Source organism: Rhinolophus sinicus, linkage group LG06 (genome assembly GCF_036562045.2).
Source record: "Rhinolophus sinicus isolate RSC01 linkage group LG06, ASM3656204v1, whole genome shotgun sequence".
In the NCBI taxonomy this organism is placed as follows: Eukaryota; Metazoa; Chordata; class Mammalia; order Chiroptera; family Rhinolophidae; genus Rhinolophus; species Rhinolophus sinicus.
Window position 1 is genome coordinate 35,396,922 of NC_133756.1, and position 19,436 is coordinate 35,416,357.

The 19,436-nt window shown below is 36.1% G+C and overlaps 1 long non-coding RNA gene and 1 pseudogene across 1 annotated transcript in view; both read left to right on the forward strand.

Moving 5' to 3' along the window:
* The window catches only part of LOC141572377 (uncharacterized), a 232,831-nt gene that overhangs the window by 148,780 nt on the left and 64,615 nt on the right, over window positions 1-19,436 (forward strand). Inside the window, exons 2-4 of the long non-coding RNA XR_012497740.1 lie at window positions 1,933-1,999; window positions 2,131-2,332; window positions 17,644-17,751. This is a non-coding gene — a long non-coding RNA (uncharacterized LOC141572377). The remainder of the gene's footprint in view (window positions 1-1,932; window positions 2,000-2,130; window positions 2,333-17,643; window positions 17,752-19,436) is intronic.
* Window positions 12,115-13,411, forward strand: LOC109460853 (interferon-induced protein 44; annotated as a pseudogene).

The window sequence follows — 19,436 nt, forward strand, 5'->3', positions numbered from 1 at the left end:
TTTGTCTTCTTTTCATTCACTTTTTTCCTTACTGGTGATCTAATGTACACTCATTTTTTATTTTATTCTACATTAAAATGCATTCAATTTTAGATTCCACACATTTGTCTTTATTCAGTTTTCAATGCCACTGTAATGTTTCTGAATTAGGATAATATTTATCATTCTCAAAAGACCTGTTTCCTTGTATTCCACCTCTAGGTTCTCTGAAACGCAGTATTAATATGTGAAACACATTCTTTTCATTGCTCTACAGAACTCTCTTTATCTTTAAACCATAGTATAACCTTACTATGTTTCCTGGATGCAGTTAGGACAGAATTAATGAAAAATGTCAACAAGAATAGCAGTTGAGTGTTTGACAGTGAACATGTGCCACAGTCATTTTGGGGACAAGTCTAAATTAGACATTCTAATTAAATAAAGGTCAGCTTTCCTAAGCAGATGAGTCAATAAAGAAGCAATAGATTTTTTTCATAATATTGATACTATAGCTAACATATTTAATTTACTTTTTTCTTTGAGTTCTATGTGAAACTTTCTGTATCTCAACTTACATACTAATGGAAAAATAGAAATAGCATATATCCCATTAGATTCTGCACAGCACAAATTATACAGGCTCCTTCATCCCAATCATTCAGTTTGATTGTGGGAATACATGCCTTTTTGTTCTGTCCATATAGATCCAAATATTTATCAACAAGTTATTGCTAAGTATTTATTTTGCGCTTGGAATTTTCACGTTTGTGCTGAAAGTCTGATATCATCCATTAGGATTATAAAGTTGATCTGGCCAGACAAAGGTACTAAAGAGATAGTCAGTCCAGCTTTTGATTTAACATATATTTAACATTATACCAGTGGGACAATTAGATTTGTGAATTTTCCACAATGTAAGCGCACAGTGGAAAGTTCGCGAACTTAATTGTCCGATGTTCGTATGTATTAAGCGTTTTCTATATACTGTGTACATGAAGAAGAAAAAAATTACAACGTTAGTGTATCCCAAACTATGAGCTGTGTGTTAGAGGTGTTTCTAGGTAGTATGTTGAGATGGTGTTAAATGACAAGGAATCATACAATGGGCAAGCTCTTTTCCTGTCTCTCCCCACCTTCTGATTATCGTCAAAGAGAATTTTTCAGTTTCATGCCCCCATATCAGCAGCTGCTCTCTAGTACTGACAAATATCTCTTTCCTTCTTCTTCTTTTTTTTTTTTAATGAATGGGAGTGGCATCAGTCTAAGAGTTTGAGGTAGACAACATTATCATTACAATTTAATAGTATGATTATTATTTTTGTTGTTTTTGTCTGGTGCTTTCTCTCTAATTGGAGTAAGAGATAAATTTTCCTTTAAGATAAGTTGATTTAAGCTAAAAAGTAAAAAGTGTAAGTTGAAGGAATATTAACAATACAGGTGACACACCAATATGGCAAAACTTGTACATTGTTACACATATGCCCAAATCAGGATATTAACAATACAGGTGAATATTAACAGTACAGGTGATAAAACAACATGGCAAATTTTGTACATTGTTACGCATATGCCCAAATCAGGAAATGGCAATAAACAAAACAAAACAAGAACAAAAAAACCAAGCACTTAACAAATCAGGCCTCCATGGATGTTTACTGATTATGGTTTTTCTCCTCTCCATAATAGAAAAATACAGTGGCCTTTTGTCTTTGCTGTAAAGGCAAGCATGGCAAAAATAAGAATCAAACTCAGGAACCATGATACCTGGAGAACTGATCTTTCCCGCAGCAGCAGCATGCATACCCCCAGACCACGGCTGCCATTAGAATATAAGAAGCAGAAGAGAAATCCCTGGACTCATAGGAGGCTAAGCAACTCATTGAACTTGTTGGAACTTCAGATTTCCCAACTCGCAATAAAAATGTAATATCTTTCTTGTTTGTCTTACAGGTTTGCTTTGAGGCTTAAAGACAAGCTGTGTATGAGAGAGATGTGAAATTCTGACCTACTGTGCAATGTAAGACATTATTATAATTATATATTACCAGTCTTCCTTTTGTGGTATGGGTCATTGTTCTCTATGCTGATCCTTTGCCCATAATCCCTCATATTTGTTCTCCTAAGTCTGTGCTTCCTATTTCCTAACAGATATAGAAGATATCTGCCATGGGGACATTGGTATTTGGCAGAGAGTCCACTTCTATCTCTACTGGGACTACCTCGTAGGGACCTTCCAATGGATTTACTGCATTGGGCAGTTTCTTGTCAACATCATCTGTTCTCCTGTTCTCATGGCATAAGGGAAGCTGAAGTTTGACAAGGATCAGAGTCAAGACCTTAAAGGCATCTGGTGAGTCCTTCTTCCTTGCCTTGACACGTGGATGGAAATAGGGGTTTCTCACTTCACTTTGAGTAAACCTCTGTTATGGCACATACTGCATTGTACCAATTTCATATGTTAGGCTTATCTTTTGCAACTGATCTCCTAAGTGGAAGAAATTTATTTTATTTCTATCACCTCAGCACCCTACTCTATGTCTGCTATATAATAAGCAGTCACATTTTGAGAGGAATAAAAGTGCAGGAAAGAAGGAAGAAATCATGAAAGATGGGCAGGGAGGAAGGAAGGAAGAAGAATGAGTGAATTATCCTTATTCTCTGGAGTGGATGATTTTGTTTTATCATCTCTGAAGGTAGAGCTGTAATTTAAAACTAGATTTAGCTTCCTTAGTATCCATTTTACTACCGGTTTTTTCCTTTGGTTTAAAAGCCAAAGAATTTTTTTTTCTTACGTGAGTGCTGTTTTTATGACATGGTAAATATATATAAATAGCAATCTCAAAATGTTTTAATCAATTTTTCTTTTGCCTATGGGATTATTTTGTTTTCTAGTTCCCAAATGCCAAAAGAAAAAAAAAAGTAATTCAATTTTTAAAAATGTAGATAATTTTGCCTTTTGATTTGAGATCTGGGCACTCATCCTTGTACTGCAATTAGAATCAAGAAAATCATTAAGCATTTCTAAGAGGACATCCTATGTGAATTTAAATAGCTTATATTTTTAGTTCACTTTTTCCAATGTTAAGCCACTGCACCACACATAAAAAGGCATTTTCTAGGTGAAATGTTTACCTAAAAAATTTCTTGCTACACCTGTACAGTTCTCCTTTATCCTCAGGTAGCTGCATTTTAAATTCCATATGATTATGAAAGAAAAAAAAGGAAGGAAAAGAGGGAGACAGTAAAAGAGGAATAAAATAGAGAAGAAACTTTTACTTAGATTCTTAGAACAGCAAACAGGAAATATTTTGGAGACAACGCTACAGTTGAGAGAAAAATAATCACAGTGTGAGAAAATGTTGCACAAACATAAAAATCTAAGTGGAATATTTGTTTTTTTTCTGTTATACTCTAAGAACCTTTTTCTTTATTGTACAACATTCACCATCAGCTATCTCCATTGCATTTGATGTTTAAAAGTTGCGTATCTTCCTCTAAAGATTTTTGTTCAGTTCATTAAAACTGCTGTTATCAACACTGAATGATGGTCTTCGTAAGAGAACTATCTATAAACACTGGTATTTCACTGAGGTCAAGAACCATGTATTTTTCATCTTTTTATCTTAGGGCTTGGGAAAAAAGTTTGGAAAGTAGTAGATACATGATGAAATATTTGATGAAAAATAATTAAATGATTGAATGATGTATGCATGACAAAGATCAAATTTAAAACAAAAGAAAATAAAACAGTAGCCTAAGTATTTTATTTAGATGTTTACTGTATGCCCTCCATGGTTTGTACACTAAATTTAACACTGTAAGTTACATAAAATTAATCAGTTTCTGGAAACAGTTTTAATATCAGCCACAGATTATATCATGGTATCTTTAATCAGCATCAATTTTTGCTTAATTGATATAATTGTGACATACATTAATTACTAAGAATGTCACGATTAACCTCACTAACTAGTTTTCCAACTTTTTATGCAGTTTGTGGAAATTCATAGAAGAAAAAGTCTTTATGTGTAAAACTTTGTACCTGAACAATATAACCTCCGTTCTACTTCATGCTCCGTATGTAAATTTTAGTTACATATGGAGCTTGAAGCATTTTCATTGTAGTTTGAAGATGGTTAATTTTTCAGGCCCTGATTGTTGAGGAACCAGCTGTCAAGGTGGTAAATTAGGACAATGGGACAAATTGGAAATAACATTCAAGCCTTTATTCACATGCTGTGACAGAGCAAGCAAGAGACGAAAAGTGGCACTGGTTCCTCAGCATTTCATTTCTTTCCATTGAACTGCACCAGGCAAGGTCAGGTGGATTAGTGCAGAAGGGGCTGGGGGCTAGGGGAGTCTTCTTACTGTTGAGGAGCCCAGAACAAAAAGCTCCTGCCTTTTATAGACCTGGGGGGGTGGATGTGTAAGGAATAGGACTGGAAAGTTACTGAGTTAAAAAAGTACAGAAATTACCTCAGTCAAGGCCATCACTAAGGAGGCCTCTGAATGGAGGTGCCTAAATTAGGAATGCAGATATGTGATATGTAAGCGTGGCTGGCTGGCCCAGGGGCGGATGGGGGGGGGGGGGCGCTTGACTCCTTCACTATAGCTCCCTCTAGGAAACGACAGTGCGCTGGCTGTGTGCCAAGTCTGGGGTGGGGAGGGCAGCTTCTCTCCACAAGACCTGCCAGGCAAAGCTTTGTAATTGCCTATAGCTTGGTCAGACACAGCACATATAGGCTTCTGGCCTGGAGCCAGACTCCTCGCTGTCACACCATCTTCCCTCAGCTTTGCAGCACTGGGGATTATGCCGTGCAGCTCACTTCTGTTAGTGTCCCTCTGCCTGGAATTCTACAGCATCTGGTTCAAAAATATCCTTCTTTTCCATGCCCATACTATCTTTCAGACACTTTATCTCATGGTCAATTAACCCGTCTCTGTTAACCTTCATTTCCACTTATTATCGGCCTTGTGCCACAGATAACAGAATAAAGAACTATCCCTGAGTTCCCTCAGTACTGTCCAAAATCAAAATATCCTCTCCCATCATCTCTTGCTTTCCTTCTTCTCATGCATAAAAAATGGTCTTCCATCCATATTGATATTTTAGAATATTGTTCTGTTAAATTATTAAATGAGGCCCCTTGTGGCCAAATGGAACTTTTTTTCCAAAACTCGCTACCTGAATTATATTACTTCAATTGCTGACATCCTTCCTTGCCCCGACCCACCCGTCTTGGCATTTTAGTACCAAGCCCTACATTAGCCTCACATTTTGCTTTCTCTGCTTTGTTCCTGCTTCTGGGCCGACAACAGTATTTGCTAGAGCCATCAAACTTGGCTTGCTAGAGGTGTGTGCTGTCCAACCACAACTTGGCTGTGGATGTTTGCTTGGCAACCCTCCTGTTCATCCCTCATTGGATTTCTGGCTCCCTTTCTTCAGAGCCAGATTCAGGCTTTAGCTTTACATCACTTATCTTTTCCCCACTTCTCTTTACAGCTGACAACTTTCTCTGTTCCTTCAGTGAGATGTGAGCTCTCCATCTACTCCTCAGTACCTCTTGTATATCTTTTGTAATTCCCTGTAAGAGAAAAAGTGATGTCTCTTTTTCTCTCTAAAGGCAACACGGCTTCTTCAATATTATAATATAGCATAGTCATAAAGAACATGGACGTTTTAGATTTAAAAAATGCCTGAATTTGGAGCCTATATTCACATCTAAATTAAAATCTAATATAAGAGGGGAAACAGGACCTGGATTTACACTCAATCCTGAAACAATCCAGAAAAAAGATTTTAAAAAAAAAGAAGACAGACAATATATGGAACAATTGTTTTTAAGACACTAGAATTAGGTTATAAAAGATGACCCATGGAAAACAAGAAACAAATGTGAACTATTCTTAGATTCTTATACTATGCATGAAGTAGTATAATATCACTTAGAGGTATACTGCATTAAGTTAAGGATGCATACTATAAATTGTAATGCAACCACTAAAATAAAAAAGAAAGCTAAAGCTAAGAAAGCAATGAGAGAAATACAAGGGAATCATAAAAATAAAAAAAAAAAGAAAAAGAAAACTCTCAGTGAGTCCAGAAGAAGCAAAAAAGAGAAGAAAAAGGGAACAAGATGAAATTGGACAAATTGAAAATAAATAGCAAGATGTTAAACTTAATTATCTCAATAATTACATTGAATGTAAATGATCTAAATACCCAGCTTGAGGTTAAAGATTATTATATATGGAAAAAAGAAAAACAGACTCAACTATATGCTATCTATAAGAAACTCATTTAAAATTAAAAATTTATGTCAAAGCCACAGGCCCAGATGATTTCACTGGTAAATATTTTTAAGGAAAAAATAATATCAACTCAACACAAACTTTTCTGGAAAATTGAAGAGGAAATACTTTCAAACTCATTGAATGAATAAAGCCAGTGATAGATGTTATTAATGCTATACATATGAGGGATTTATCAAATCTATCTCAGATGATTAGGAAAGCCTTAACTTGTCTTCCAGTAAAACTTTGTTGATTTTACATTTCTTTTAATTGATAACACAATACTGTATCTTTAAATAATGCCTAATTTATTTCCTGTTAGTGCTATAAGCAGTAGTGTAACAACAACAACAAGAAAATGCATCAGAAGAACAAATATTAAAATGCAGCATGAACAGAATATCAGTTATGATCGATTAAATACCAGGTCATACAATTAAGTTTGCAAACTCATCCTAGAAAAAGTGCTATATATGTCATTGCTGAATATCACTATGGTCACATTTGAAGTACTCCCTTTGGAAAGTATGCACCTATGCCAGTGTGTAGTACACCCTTCAAAGCAATTTTGGAACTTTCTGGAATGGCCATCAGAGCTGTCATTGTATTACCCTTGATGTCCTGAATGGCATCAAAATGTCTTCCTTCCAATATTTTCTTTATCTTCGGGTAAAGAAAGAAGTCATTGGGGGGCCAGATCAGGTGAGTAGGGAGGGTGTTCCAATACAGTTATTTGTTTACTGGCTAAAAACTCCCTCACAGACAGTGCCATGTGAGCTGGTACATTGTCGTGATGCAAGAGCCATGAATTGTTGGCAAAAAGTTCAGGTCATTTTCAATTAACTTTCACATAGCATTTTCAGCACTTTCAAATAGTAAACTTGGATAACTGTTCAGTTGGTACAAATTCATAATGAATCATCCCTCTGATCTCAAAAAAGGTTAGAAACATCGTTGAAAACAACTTCACAAACTTAATTGTCAGATCTTGTATCCATAAAATAAGTGTAAAAATCTTTATCATTCACTGAGAAGCCTTTTAAAGGTTATTGTAAAAATGAAGTGATTTTTTTCTTGATAGAAATTTTGTATATCATTTCTTTAATGCAAGTTACTCCAATTACCATTTGGCTAATGAACTCTTCAAATATCATTTGCATAATTGGTGCCAATTTTGAAAAGGGGAATTTGTCCTGCTGTGATAAAAGCATCATTGGACTCACCGATAGTGATTATTTAGTTTGAAATCAGCACGGACACACCACTGAACAGACAGCCTTGTCATTTTGGAAATGCTGTTTTGTCATTCTAGGTTTCTAAAGTGCTAGCTTGCTTTCTGGTTACAGGGTCTGGGACTCAAGACGTGATTGATTATACTCAGAGTTAAGGTTACAACTAGTGGTGAAGCTTTCATTTCAGTGGCATCTTCAGATGAACTGAATATTCTGGTCTTCAAAATGAACTATCTCTTTTCAAAATTTGAGGGCATTTTTATATGTTACTGTTTATACTTGTATATCGGTGAATCTCAAGTCTCTATCTCCATAACTCTAACTTTGCTCCTGAGATCCGTAGTCACATAGTAAATTGCCTACTAGACAGCTTCACCTGGGGGTCTTGTACTAGCTAGCCTCTGTGCTAAGTACTTTCCAGAATGTACATTGATGGCTTGGGGGATTAAACCACTCTGTAGGTGAAACAGATTATTAGACAAAATTAATCTAAAACGGATCACTTTCTGAGACCTGGAGATGTACTTGACAATTAGTACAGACCCCTACATTACAACGATGGTGATGCAGAATGATTATGCAGGTATGAAAAACGGAGCTAGATCAGCTGTTCTTCTGTATCTTGAACTGTCTTGTGTAGACACAATTAGATTCATGTACTTTATAAAATGCACAGGTCCATTAAATATCACTGAGTTTGATTATTAAGGTGGGGAGTCAGGGTAAAGCCAAGCTAATATTTTTTGCTTCTCAATAAATGATATGAACACCAGTTTCCTCCTGGAGTTGTTATGTGGATTAAATGTGGTGTGACACAAGCAGTGATAACACTGTTTCCTGTATAGCGCACTTAATCATGTATTTCAGTAAAGCAGAGTTTCCCTCTCTTTTTTGTTGATTTAGATCCATTAATCTGAGTCCCAACTACTACTGCATGGAAAGTAGCCATTACTACAAACTGGAGGGATATGGAAAATAAATAAAAAATATACATTTGAAAAAGAATCAGGAACTTACTAGCAATCAGAGCTGCAGTAGTCAGGGGAGTTTGGGGAATTTGACATTTATTAGGTACCGATGATGTGCTGGGCTGGGTGTGCAGAGAGCTTAATATGCTTTGTTACATTTGTCCCACAAGGGTTTGCTGAATGCTTACTGGGCTTACACATTGTGTTCCAGGCATGATGCTAGTTAAGAAGCCTGCAATATCAGTGCTATTCTGTCAATTTTTCTCCCTTGCAAATAAACTGAATATTGGAACTTTAAGTAACTTGCCTGGGCTTGTGCAGCCTATGTTAGTCAAAAATTGAACCTGGGTTTATTTGGCTTCGAAATGTGTGTTCTCTATTCCAGTACAGTGCTGTCTTCTGCGTTCATTGACAATTTCCTACCAAGCAGTGAAATGAAAATAAAAAGGATGATCTTTAGGAGGGGGTGTGTGATTTGGGTTTAAATTCTGGTTCCATAAATTATTAACTTTATAATCATTGGCAAACCCAGCTTCCTGGCCCTCAGTTTCTTGACCAGTGTAATGAGTAATACAACTCCCGTTTATCTGGCTTGCAGCGATGATTACATGAAACAATGTCTGCAAAGTGTATGGTTTATTATCTTGTACTCAGAGAAAAAGTTACTTATTATATATTTTAAAAGATTGGTGCCATCTTCATTCTTCATTCCCAGCATCTAGCACAAGTATCTATTATGTTATAGAAACTTAAGAAATGCTTATAGACTAAATAATGTATAAATGAGTGAATGGATGTATATAAGGCGTTCAAAGGGAAATGCACCTTTCACAACAGTGTTCTCATTCAAATAACCAAGATACGCTCCCACATTGTTAGTGTTCTTGCTTATCATTTTGCTTTTGAATGATTCCTGCTGCCAGGTAACATTACTAATGCTTCATCTTGTATTTTGAGAAGTATATCAGACCAGAGCATGCGGCGAGAACTGAGGGAGCACAAACCACATCCAAAGTAGTGCAGGAGAAAATGATCCATTAAGCCAGAGTGAAACAGCTCGGTTAGTAGATCAAAATTACCAGAGATGATTGAGTGGGCTCTGATTTTATAAAATAATCCTTAGAAAAACATACTTAAAAAGAAACTTCTCAGTGCTTTCCAACTCGATCTATACACGCAGTGCAATCCCAGACAAAATCTCAGCAAGTTACTTTGTGGATAGCGACAAACTGGTTGTAAAGTTCATAGTGGTTCTAAAGAGAGGCAAAGGACCCAGAATAGTCAAGTCAATATTGAAGGAGAAGAACAAAGTTGGAGGAGTGACATTCCCTGACTTTAAGACTTACTATTAAGCTACAGTAATCAAGACAACATGGTATCGGCAAATGAATAGACAAATAGATCAATAGTACAGAATAGAGAGCCCAGAAATAGACCCACTTTAAATAGTCAATTGATCTTTGACAAAGGAGCAAAGGTAATACAATGGAGCAAAGATAGTCTTTTCAACAAATGGTGCTGGAACAGCTGAAAAGCCACATGCGAACTAAGTAAGTAAGTAAGTAAATAAATAAATAAGAATCTAGAAGCAGACTTTATACCTTTCACAAAGCTTACCTCAAAATAGACTCGGGCCTAAATGTAAACTGAAAACCTACAAAACATCTAGAATATAAAGTGGATGAAACCCAGATGACCTTGGGTATGGTTATACTTTTTTAGATACAACATTAAAGGCACAATCTATAAGATAAATAATGGATAAGCTGGACTTCGTTAAACTTAAAAGAAAAAAACACTCATGTGCTATGAAAGATAGTGTCAAGAGCATGAGAAGAAAGCTATAGCCTGGGAGAAAATATTTGCAAAAGACACATCTGACATAGGGCTGTTATCTAAAATATACAAAGACCTCCTAAAAACAAACAATCCAATTAAAAAATGGGCAAAAATTTTAACAGATATCTCACTAAAGACGATATACAGATGTCAAAGATGCTCATATCATATGTCATCAGGGAAATGCACATGAAAACAACACATCTATTAGAATGGCCAAAATCTGATGATGCCAAATGCTGGTGAGGATGTGGAACAAGAGGAACTCTCATTCATCACTGGTGAGAATGTAAAAGGATACAGCCATTTTAGAAGACAGTTTGACAATTTCTTAGAAAATTAAACATATTCTTACCATAGGATCTAGCAGTCATACCCCTTGATATTTACCCAAAGGAGTTGAAAACTTATGTCCCCACAGAATCCTGCACATGGATATTTATGACAGCTTAATTTCTAATTGCCAGAACTTGGAAGCAACTGAGATGCTCTTCAGTAAGTGAATGGATAAATAAACTGTGCAACATCCAGACAATGGCATATTGTTCAACACTAAAGGAAATGAACGTGCAAGTCATGAAAAACATGGAGGAAACTTAAACTCATTTTACTAAGTGAACAAAGCCAATGTGAAATGATTATATACTGTATGATCCAACTATACGACATTCTGGAAAAGACAAAAAAAGATCAGTGGTTGCAAAGATACCGATTTTATGGCCTATGGAACATACAATGTCATTTTATACTACTGACACGTTATACATGGGTTTTTCAAAACTAAGTAAAAGAAACAAGTCTAAAATATCTAACATGTTCTATTAACTAACAAGACACTAATATTTATTTAGTGCCTTGTTAGTTTTTGTAAGGACTGACAAATTTTGGTAGATTAGATTGTTGTTCAAAATATTCACTCTCTCCTTTCCAGGGCATGTATGCACCTGCCCCCTTACTTTGGGCTCTGCCGTGCGGCTTTCTTTGGCCAATGAAATTTGAATAGAAGCAATAATATGCCAGTTCCACACCTATGGCTTAAGATTAGGGTTGCCAGATTTACCAAATAAAAATACAGGATATCTAGTTAAATTTGAAATTCAGATGAACAATGACTATATCTTAGTATATTTGTATGTCCCAAATATTGCATGAGGTGTACATATGCTTAAAAAAAAAAAGTTGTTTATCTGGATTTCAAATTTAACTGTGCATTCTGTATTTTATCTGTCAACTCTTTGTAAGAGCCATTAAACGCTTTTGCTTGTCTTGCTAATGCCATGGAAAAAATATGCCCTGGCTAGCCCACCAGTCCCAGGAAGAGGGTGTGAGGGTCATTGATCAGATCTAGTTTAACCTGCAGATTAGAGCTGCTCGGCTGACATTTGTCTACATCATCTGAGCCACAGCCCGCACATTCAAAACACAGATGTGTCAGCAAAATAAATGCCTAAGGTTGTTTTTCACTGAAATTTTTGTGGTTGTTTGTTATACAATAATAGGTGACAGGCCATCTTTCCTAGCTGCCAGCATCTAGAATAAAGGACACTTTTTCTCCTCACCAATCCTTGTCCCTCTCGTGTTTTGGACTCTTTGGCAAGCTGCACTGAACCTGGAGGGAAGTTGGCACACTGTCAACTGGGCCGGGCCACGCTGAGTTTCAGTTTCCTTTGCTCTTATTCTAAAGACTCGAGGTTGCTGAAGAATTTTCTGCTATCATTTTATGCCTGCCTAGCTATCCAGGTAGAGCAGCTACCCTCAGCTTCAGCCCTCATACAGATTCTACAAACAGGTTGAGAAATATGGCAATGGCAACTTCTTTGACATGGATACAAGAAAAGAAACTGCAGATCGTTGTGGGAGGAAAGCAGTTTAGCCTTCTCTTTAAGGCTAGTGTCCATGAATTCTCCACTAGGGATTTGTTTGAGATATGCTATAATCAAGGGCCTACTCTAATAGTGATTTATGGTGATCATGTTACTGGGTATATATGTCAGAGAATTACCAGAGAGAAAAGCCAGTTTCCATCCTGCTGTTTGCCTTTCAAGAGACTGAAATTTCAGGATGTAAAATAGGACCATATAGACCAATTAAATTGTTTGGTGAAAATCCATGTCACTATAAGAATTTGGAATTCCACATAAATCTACAGAAAAAGAGGTGACTATGAACTTAAAAATAATTTAAAAATTAAAACTACCTGAATTGCACAATATTTCCTTCCAAGAATGTGAAGTTTTTCGATGTGAAGATTTATTGGACACAAAGAAGATAAAAGGGGTCACTGAGCTTGGGGAGAGCTTTTCGTCTGCCATAAGAACTTCCAAACCATATAGAGACCTAGTTCACCTAGTTCATTCTGCTCCTGGGTCCAATTGGAGCTGGGTAGTCTAGCTTTTTCAACTCAGTCAAATCTATTTTCCGAGGCCATGTAACCCACCAGGCTTTGGTGGGCTCTGATAAAACTGGGATAACTGAGCAGTACAGGACATATTCCATTGAAGATGGGAAGGATGGCAAGTCCCTGCCATTTATTCTGTGTAACTCAATGGGGCTGGATGAGGAAGAGGGAATGTGCATGGGTGACATACTCTACATCTTAAACGGCCACATTTCTGACACATACCAGTTTAATTTCACCAAACCAATCACACCAGGTCATGGTAACTATAATGACTTCCCATTGCTGCAGGACAGAATCCATTGTGTGGCAATTGTGTTTGATGCTAACTCTGTTGAAGAGGTCTCTAGTGAGATGGTGGCAAAGATCAAAAGAATTTGAAGAGAGATGATAAAGCGTGGTATAGCACGTGTGGTTTTGCTCACTCATGTGGGTAACATGGATCTGATTAGGAAAAGCGACCTTATAGACGTATACAGAGGTGTGCCTGTGAAGCTCAAGCTAGAGGCAGCCCACAGAGAACTTGGATTTGCTCTTTCTGACATCTTGGTGGTTAGTAATTACACCTCGGAGTGGATCTGGACCCTGTAAAGGACGTTCTGACCCTCTCTGCACTGAGACAGGTGCTGTGGGCTGCAGATGACTTAGAGGATTTGCCTCTTGAGAAAATAGCTCTCCTACCTCTGAGTCCCTCTTAATGCGTGTGGTCAGTGATATGTAGAGATATCAGAGGCAAGTAACTTGCCAGGTGTGCAAGAGAAGAAAATGACTATGTGAACCCTTCACACATTAATAATTTTTATCTCATCATAGAAGAGCAAAAATTGAAAAATGAGAAAACACACGATAAAGAGAAGGAGCTGGAAATGAAGGGTGTATTTTACTTATGGCTGGGATGAAGATTCACAAAAAATTATAATATCTATAAATGGTTAGGAATAAAGGGATATAAAGATTATAAAAACAATCATAATTTTTTGGATTTATGTTCTGTATCTGTGAAAAATTAAAGTTTCTTCTTATAAAAAAATAGGTGACAGACACATAAGATTTCAGAAAATAAAGGGAATAAAGAGCACATTGGCATTATCATAAACACATGATCAGTAACTGCAGTGACTTTTTCTAAGTTGATCAAAGGTCTCATGTAGATGCACTCTGTAGTAAACATTTTACTTTTAATTTATGCCCAGATAAAGTTTGTTCCTTTCGGTAACACAGAACAGTACCGTTTCTGCGAGAGTTACAAATCACCATTGATTAATTACTGGACCTGAACCTTTTCCAGTTCACACCTTTCACCTGCTGTTACCTAGTTTCTGCCACACATAGACCAAGTAACTATTCACATTTATAAGTCTTGTTCATTTATCATTTTATTCAATGAATATTTACTTAGTGCCTTGTTAGTTATTTGTCACTTCCTACCTAGCAAATTATCTCAAAACTTAGTGTTTTAAACCAACGTTTCTCATCTCACAGTGAGTCAGGAATCTGGGAATGGCTGAACAGAGTCCTTTGCTGCAGGGTGTCTTACGGACTGTAATCAACATGTTAGCTAGAGTATATTCATCAAGATTCAACTAGGGAAGGATTCTGTGTCCAAGCATATTCATGTAGGTGTTGGAAAATCCCGTTCTTCATGGACTGTTTATTGTACAAAGTCTCAGGTTCTCAATGGCTATTGGTCACAGTTCTCCCTCAGTTCCTTCCGCATAGACCGATCCAATATGACAGCTTATTTCCTCAAAGAATGTAAGCCAAGGCAGCAATGGAAAGAGAAGACCAGCAAGATGGATATCTCTGTTTTATAAACCTAATCACAGAAGTGGCATCACATCACTTTTGTTATAATCTCTTTATTAGAAGCAAGTTCCTAGATCCAGCCCCCATTCAGGGTATGACCCCATTCAGCCCCCATTCAGGTCACATGAGTATGACCACCAGGATGTGGGGGGCCATTGGGATCCTTAGAACCTGTAAGCATTACCTGATATGGCAAAATAAGAGTCTTTGCAGATGTCATTAAGGATCTTGAAATGCGGGGATTGTCCTGGATTATCTCGTTAGACCCTAAAAACAATACATGTATTCTTATAAAAGCGAGCCAGAGGGAGATTTTATACAGAGAGGAAAAGGAGATATGAAGGGGGAACACAGAGAGATTTGAAGATGCTGGCCTTTAAAATTGGGATGATGCAGCCTTAACCCAAGGAATATCAACAGCCGACAGAAGCTGGAGGAGGCAAAGGACCTGTTCTTCCCGGCAGCCTCCAGAGGGAGGAAGGCTCGGCCAGCATTTTGATTTTGGCCCAGTGGTACTGATTTTGGACTTCTAGCATCCAGAACTAAGAAAGAATAAATATTTGTTGTTTTAAGCCACCAAGTTTGTGGTAATTTGTTACAGCAGCTGTAGGAAAATAATATATGACCATGTCAGAATCTGCTTACCAAAGTAACGTGTGTGTGTGTGTGTGTGTGTGTGTGTGTGTGTGTGTGTATGTATCAGTGTATTGTTCAGGAATCTTTCATATTCAGCTAACAGAAAGTCATTCTTAAACTTGCCTAAACAAGAAACATTTGTATTAACTCACATAAGTGAAAACTCCCAGGTCAATTTAGTTTCAATTACTATCCACACTTGGGACTCAAGTAATGTCATATATCTTTCGTTATTGTTACTTTTATACTTAGGCAGAATACGAATTGTTGCCAAAATGCATCTGAAAAATGACTGACAATAGCTCCTGCCTTACATACTATTCTGAGCAGAAAGAGTAATTCTTTCTCCCCAAATGTATCCCCCATAAACCCCAAGAGCAATTCTCATTGGCTATGATTGAGTCATATGCCATTTATGAAGCCGATCTCTGTTTAGAGGTATATGGTAGTCTTAATTCAGGCTGGTTGCTATATCCCCATTGGAGGTGATGTTAGCGTCACCAAACTCATGGGTTAAGAGAAGAGGAGTGATTTCTTAATATAGATTAGAAGCTGTTATTGGAACAAGAATGGATAGATCCTGGATAGGTTAAAAAAAGGGAGGGGGGAGAGTGTTATATTTCATTCAGTGCTAGTGAGAAGTAGAGATGAAAAAGTCAATTTCTTTTTCAAGTAGTTTAGAGTCTAATGTTTGGTGAAAAGCACTAAAAACAATTATTATAATGTGTCTAAAATAATTTCTCAGAAACCAAGGTTAAACAATATGATAGATACAGATAACATACATACATACAGATTTATGTACATTGTACTTTAAGCAAGTACCTCATTGACTTTCTTGATACTCCCTGGAAACACCATGCTGTTTTACATCTCAGAACCTTTGGGAAGGAGTATAATATATTGTTTAAAAGCATTGGTTCTGGGGTCATACTCTCTTGATTTAAATCATGGCATTACCATTTTCTAATTCTGTGATCTTTGGCAAGTTATTTAACCTATCTGAGATTTAGCATCCTAGTTTTTACAATTGAAAACTGATTGCCTACTGTTTAAGATTTTTTTCTAAATTGAGATTTAATGAGCTGGTTCATGCTTAGAATTTTAGTAAAATGCCCAGCAGTTACTCCATAAGTATTATCTATCATTATCTCTCAGCTTTGCTGGGCCTGAAATTTCTTCCTGTTTTCTCTCCTGCCAGTGAATTCCTTTATCTTAAAGGAGTAGATTAACTCAGCTCTTCTTTGAAGTCTTGTCTCACAACTTTTCTTAACAGTTTCCCTTGGTTTTACCTCTATTATTATACTCACCATATAATCTTATAAACATGTGCTTTTTCAACTTTTCTTCTCTTGGTAAACATTCAGAGCTTGACAGTGGGTCCTCAGTAGGTGTTCATTAAAATTTTCATGAAATATTATCTTAAGAAAAGGGTGGTGAAGCCATTGCTCACATTGCAAATCCCTGGGAATCAGAATATATTTATTCTCCTTTGACTATACCAGAAGTTCACATAATGGTCTCTACAGTGTAATTAATTCATATGTTTCTTAATCGAATTCATGTATTTCTGATATAACAGAGCATTGTTGCATATCAGAATATTAGTAAGAAATAATATTGTTTGCAAAGTACATGAAGTGTTTTAGTGACTAAAAGTTATTTTCACTGTTGTTCAATGATGTAATTCTTCTCAACTGACATTTTTGTTTTTGAAAAAAAACATCAAACCATGGAAATATTTACCCTCATGATATGTTTGATTTCCCTTTGTAAATAAGATTGATAACTAAAAGGTAAGCTCTGTGTTTGTGGGGTGGGGGGAGACAGAGAGAGAGAGAGAGAGAGAAAGAGAGAGAGAGAGAGAGAGAGAGAGAGAGAAAGAATATGAGAGAATGAGAATGAATGAGAATCTGAAGAAAAAAAAAAGTCCTGGACTTGTCAGATGTTTGTTTTGTCCCAGATACTTGTTTGAAAGGTCATATCCAGGGTTAATTAATCTGTGGCTGTACGCAACAATATGTATTATACTAAAGAAGAATATCACATTTGTATTTACCCCTAGTGGGGGATGGTGAATCAATATTTGTTGAATTAAATTGAACTGAGTTGGAAATCCTTCTTCTGTAGCTTTTATGGAGATCCCCTATGTTGTTTCTCATATCTAAGAGATCTAAGTTTGAAAAGCCTAATGAATAGTAACAACTGTATCTTCAAGTGCTTTTTTATCTTCCCTTTCTGTGCCTGCCTTTCCACTGCTCTTATAAACACTCTTCTAACTTTGTTTATTAATCTCCCAAGTAGCAATATTAGCAAATGGGGCCAACTCACAGATGGAAAGTTAGAACTTGGGCCAGACAGCTAACATATTCATCTACTGCAGTTCAGAGTTAGTCAAGTGTGTCCAGCTGGTTTAGCATAATAGGAGGCCTATTAATACAGCATAGCATCATAATCAGTGAATTGAGACTACATTTTCTTTCAACAGCAATGAAACTGCACAGTCATAGTGAATGTTCACAGACTCTATGGGGAAAAGCACAGACCGGTCTAAATTCAGGATTCCTCAACATCTAACAGAAGGATTTTCACCGTGGTAAGTAGAATGTGTGTCTGCCTCGCAGTGCATCTTACATTCCATTTCCCTTGAAGACCATTCAATCAATAGCTAATACGAGCTATGTCGGGTAGATTGTTAAGGCAATTGTAAATAGACGACCTACAGTATTCAAATCTAATTTTTTTTGCAAGTGACTCAAATTCCAGGATGCTACAAGGTGAAAAGCCAAGGATGCAAAATTCACATAGTGGCATTGAATAAAAAAGAAAGATTTACATAAGAGCTAACCAACTTGCCACATATTTTACACTGAATATCTTAGGCATTATTATTGTCTAATTATGACGAGAACTCTCCTTCATATCGTGCCTACCTGTACACGTGCTCAGTGAAATGGAGAAGTGAGACAATTCCAAAGCTGTATTGAACAAGTAAACAAAAAACACGTATGCTGAAATTATCTAAAGAAGTCCAGAACTGAATTTGTGTGGACATATTTTTCAATTTTCAAATTTATCTCTCTGGCTTTGGACTTCACAATTTTGAGCTTCATTAATCTTAGCTCTTTGCATAATTTATTAAAAGTACAAAAATCTAGACATGATCTGAGAATGAGAAAATTGACAATGGTGCTATTATTGTTGGTGAATGTCAATCAACCTGCAAGAAGAAAACTGCCGTATTGGAAAGAGCTTTGTCTTTGGGGGCAGCAGGTTTGAATGTTGCATCTCCTAAATACTAGCTTGATTTAGTTATTTAAATTGTATTTTACATTCTAATTACTAAACTCTAATTAGGATAATTATAATAGTACTTCATAGAATTCTTGTAAGGATTATATGATACAATGCGAAGCACTTAGAATCCTGACATGTAACAAAAACTCAACAAGTCTTAGTCATTATTATGACTACAGTTATTATATTAGTAATATTGTTATTCACATCCTGAAAGAAATGTATTTAAATCGCAAGTTTGTCACTTAGTAGCTTTGTAAATATGAGAAAGTTATTTAGCTGCTTTGACTCTTAGTTTTTTGGTATATCATAAGGGGATCATATCATCTACCTCATAGATATGCTGTAAGTTTAACCAAAGTATTCCTTGGCAGCTTGTACTATATTGTAAATCACCAATGTCATTTCTGGCATAGAATTTGATAAGTAATAGCTATTTTTATTGTTGCCTATTATTCTTATATATTCAACAATATCCTAAAGTCTTTGAGGGGAACTACAAAAAAATGCATGTGCCCCAAGGCGCTTTAAACCTAATTAGACAGTCAGGACTTAGAGAGTAGACTAAGAAATAAACTGTCTAAGCATTCAAGCATTTTTGATAATTCACATGTATCAGTAAAGAAATTGGACCTTCCCAATGTATGATTACTTTTTTAAAAAAACTACATATCTCATGGTAGTAATATATAATGAATATTATGATACATACAAATGATCATATAATATCGATCATAATGATACATACAAATGATCATAAATGATACATACAAATAGACACTTTAAGGGAATAAGGTAAAATATTATTAAAGATATAAAATCATTTTTACTTTCAATAAATATTATCAATTCATAAATAGATTATAATTTGGGGGAGCAATGTAATTGAATATGCCTCATTGATTTTTAATTCTGTGACATAGCAATGTAAAGTTCTAATTCTGGTTTCATTTTTTTTATTCCTCATTTTTCTTGCTGTCGTAG